This window comes from Carlito syrichta, unplaced genomic scaffold, assembly GCF_000164805.1.
Source record: "Carlito syrichta isolate Samal-C Ts95f unplaced genomic scaffold, Tarsius_syrichta-2.0.1 Scaffold185437, whole genome shotgun sequence".
Taxonomy (NCBI): Eukaryota; Metazoa; Chordata; class Mammalia; order Primates; family Tarsiidae; genus Carlito; species Carlito syrichta.
In genome coordinates this window covers 1-4141 of record NW_007129533.1, presented here as the reverse complement: position 1 = coordinate 4141, position 4141 = coordinate 1, and the positions used below count along the sequence as shown (strand labels likewise).

The window sequence follows — 4141 nt, the reverse complement described above, 5'->3', positions numbered from 1 at the left end:
ACACTGAGATACCACCTAACTCCAGTCAGAATGACAATTATCAATAACTCAAAAAAATAACAGTTGCTGGAGAGGATGTGGCAAAAAGGGAACACTTCTACATTGTTGGTGGGAGTGAAAATTAGTGCAACCTTTGTGGAAAACAGTATGGCGATTCCTAAAAGCTCTAAATATTGACCTCCCATATGACCCTGCAATCTCCCTACTGGGAATATACCCTGAAGAACTCAAGTCACTCTATATAAAAGATACCTGCACACGTATGTTTATTGCAGCATTGTTCACAATAACAAGAACCTGAAAGCAACCATGCTGTCCATCAAAAGAGGACTGGTTTAAAAAAATGTGGTACATACACATGATGGAATACTACGCAGCCATAAAAAAGAACAAAATCATGAATTTCACAGCAACCTGGATGGAACTAGAGTCTATAATACTGAGTGACCTCTCACAGAAACAAAGATCTGAGTATCACGTATTCTTACTCATATAGTGGACCTTGAACATCCAATGTAATACTATAAGAAAATGACTGGTAGGAAACTATGGGAGGGGAGGGGAAAGGAGATGGGATTAATGGTAGTAAATATCTGTCTGGGGATAGGGAGACACCTCTTATCAACAAGGGTGCCTGAATGAAGCATATTTGTGTAACTAAACTTTAACTGTACCCCACAATATCACAATAAAAAATATTGAATATAAGAAAAATTTAAAAAATAAGTGATTCCTGGCCATATGTTTTCCTGATTCTTTCCTTTTGAAGTGGACCTCATCACTAATGCTCGTTTCATAGCTTATTTTCTTTCCCTTTCATAGGGATTCAGGTCTCTGTGTTTCTTCTTTTTTTTACAGTAACCACTTCATTGTACAAAATCAAATAATAGTCTTGAGAGAATGTATATTTTCTAGAGGTTCTTCTTATCTGCTATTGGATCAGCATTGATAGAAAATGTAAATATAGCTTTGACCTTGAGTTCTTCTTTGTTATCTGGGCCTGGAGTCTCTTACCTCTGGGAAATATTTAACATACACTGTTCACACAATAGTAGAAATAAACTTTCCACTTTGCTTATCACAACCTATTCCAGAGCAGTACTCTATAAAACTTGTCTATCTCTGTCGTCTTCAAAACAGACAGGCAACTGGAAGTTCCTGTGAAAATATCGTGATGATTTATAATATATATCTTTGTTTCCCTGACCACAAATTATTAGAAAAGCAACCAATACTCTATGAAAATGTAATTTGTAGACACCAGACTGCTGAAAGGCAGTGATTTGGAATATGTGCAGAATGACTAAGAGCATAGATGTTAGGTTTACCCATAATCCACTACTCACTACATGTGTGACTTTGTCAGCTTTATTTAATGGCTATAAGCATCAATTTCTCCAATTAAAAAGAAAGATACCAGCTATACTTATTTTATATAGTTGTTACTAGGTTTAAGTAATGTGATCTTAAGTCAGCTAGATCCTTGTAAGAATTTATTAAATGTTAGTGATCATTATTATTATTATTTAGGGAATTCTGAACAATAGGCACACTCCCTTGAATAGATATTAATTAAGCCTATCTTATTATACCTCAGAAAAATTATGTGATATGAAGAAAGAAGGAAAGAGCAATATGAAATTGATGCAGAGAAACTGAAATACAATAGAGCAGAGTCATTATACGAAGAAGAATGTCAACAGAGCTACTGCAACAACAAGTGCAGCAAAGGACAATAGCCTCATTCTCTATCGTGTTTGAGCATTGACATTGTATTGTCTGCTCTTGTGCTCCAGTGAATTCTCATGGCTGAAGGCATTTGTGTGTACTTGGACATATATTCTTAGAGTCATACTTGAGTATTAGATAATATTTTGCTTTAGAGAATGATGTCATTTTCATCAGAACTCTTAATTTTTAAGCGTACAGGAACACAACTGGTTATGTAATGCTGTTTTATATGCATGACACTTTTGTGAATTCAGTTTTTTCAATATATTTGTTGAATTTTTATGTAAACATTAATATATTATTATTAATATTCAATTGTTTTGTCCCAATCTGAAAGTTTGTCTGTTTCTTGTGCCGAACTGGCTAGAGGATTCAATTTACTGTTGAAGAGAAGGAGTGACCACAGAAACCCTTGGTGCACTCTTGAATTTTAAGGAGTTTCTCCTAAATTCACTGTTAATTTTAATTTCCATATTTAATCTCCAGACTCACATCATAGAATTTCCTTCTATTCTTAGTTTGCTTAGAGCCTTAAATCAGGAGTCAATGCTAAACTTGAACAAGTGATTTTTCTGTATCTAGGCCTGTGTGGTTTTTCATTAATTTCTCTGTGTCATAATGCATTATTTGTTTCAGTATTGTAGAAATGTCATTTCTGTGTTTTTTTGGCTTGCATACTTTTTGATGAGAAGTTTGTTGTCATTCTTATCTTTGTTCTAGTTAACTGATCATCACATTTAGAAATGAACTCATCTTGCATATTAATGTAATTCTTTAAACATATTTTTGCATTCAATGTGATATTTTATTAGAAATTTATGTTCTATATGTGTAGATTTTAATTTCCCTGTTTCATTTTCTCCTCTAATTCTTTATAAAAAGTTAATGTATCCTTATTTTTATTCAGAGGCTGTTTCTTTATGCAAAGATAATCAGCACCATGGGTCCCTCAACATGCTGCTACAGTTCACATGGGCCCATCTCTCCACGCCCAGGGCAGAAGAGTCTGTGTGGGGGTGACTGCAGCAGGTAGATGCATTACATACCAGCTGGGAGTCCCAGAGGCAGAGACACACATGGTCACTATCACCAAGAGTACAACACACAATGACAGAAGGAATGGTGGAACTGGAAATAGCCACTGCCAGCTACTGTGCTCTTCCCTCATGTGTTCCTTGAGAGGAGCCCTGGGACTGCAGTAAGAACCCCAGCTGTGCCACTACAGATCCACACGATGTCCTGCTGTCTGCATCCATAAATTGGGAACAATAAACTGTACTCCTCAAAGCTGCCATGAGCATAAATGAGATTAAAATAGGGACACATCAAAGTACTCAACACAGAGCCTGGCACATACAGGTGTTCAATAAATATTTTTTTGTCTGGAAATCTTAGAAAGGACCTTCTTCAGAAGGCCAAGATGTGAGATAACTTCCCTAGAAATTATCTCAGAGCATCAGGACCCTTAAGGGTTTCTTAGAAGCCTGCAGTCCCTGGAGTGCCCAGAGCCCCAGAGCACTGTGCCAGGGCAGCTGATAGGGGGTGAGGGGCTGGTCCCCAAGGGAGTAACCCCCAGAAGCTGGGTAGACACTTGATGAGTTGGGGCTCAGACCAAAATGATTCTGTACATAACCCAGGCCAGAGGTAGGCTGGCATGGAAGTAGGCTGGACATGTGTCCAGGAACACAAGTGGGCCAGAAGGCTAGTTTTTGACCACTGACATGCATCCAGGTAAAAGGGTAGTTTGTGGACAGGTGAGGGTGGCAGCTTTCTGCGGGGTAGGAGCCAGGCACAGGGTTCAGCTTCCAGTTCTGGGTTGCTCTTCTTTCTGTTGAAAACCACAAGACATACTTGAACATGGAGATCTTCTTCATCAGGGTGAAAGGGAACTTCTGAGTGAGTTTCAGTGATACTCCCTCTGAGAGATTGAGGGAATAGCAGTATGTGAGGCCATATGCCAGCACAATTGCAAGTCCACAAGCATTACTGAGTAAAGAGGTCTGCAGAATGAGCCACAAGGAGCCCAGCAGGAGCCATAGCACCAGGACTGAGAGCACAACTATGCCAAATACCAGGATCTGCCTCATCCAAGAGTGGACAGAGGTGACTCCCAGCGCAGCAAAAGCCACTGGGGTGAAACCTCTGGCAGCTTCCACCTCCCCCAGCTTTGAGAGCATTGACACAGCTTCAAATGACAGGAAGATGATAGCAGAGAATAAGATGGTGAAGATCAAGGTGAAGAAGCAGTGGCAGACAGTGCCCATGGTTCCTCAAAATTGCCAGCAAAATGCCAGGTGATGACAGCACCATAGAGCAGGGTGATCGGGTTCTCCTAGACAAAGATGTAGGTCACCAGCCTGGACACTTGCCAGTTGTACATGGCCTCAGACTTCAGCGTGAGCCCCCAGGG

General features: G+C 39.6%; 1 pseudogene; it reads right to left on the bottom strand.

Annotated features, from left to right (window-relative positions):
* Window positions 1–3207: 3207 nt before the first annotated feature.
* Window positions 3208–4135, bottom strand: LOC103252954 (annotated as a pseudogene).
* Window positions 4136–4141: the final 6 nt, after the last annotated feature.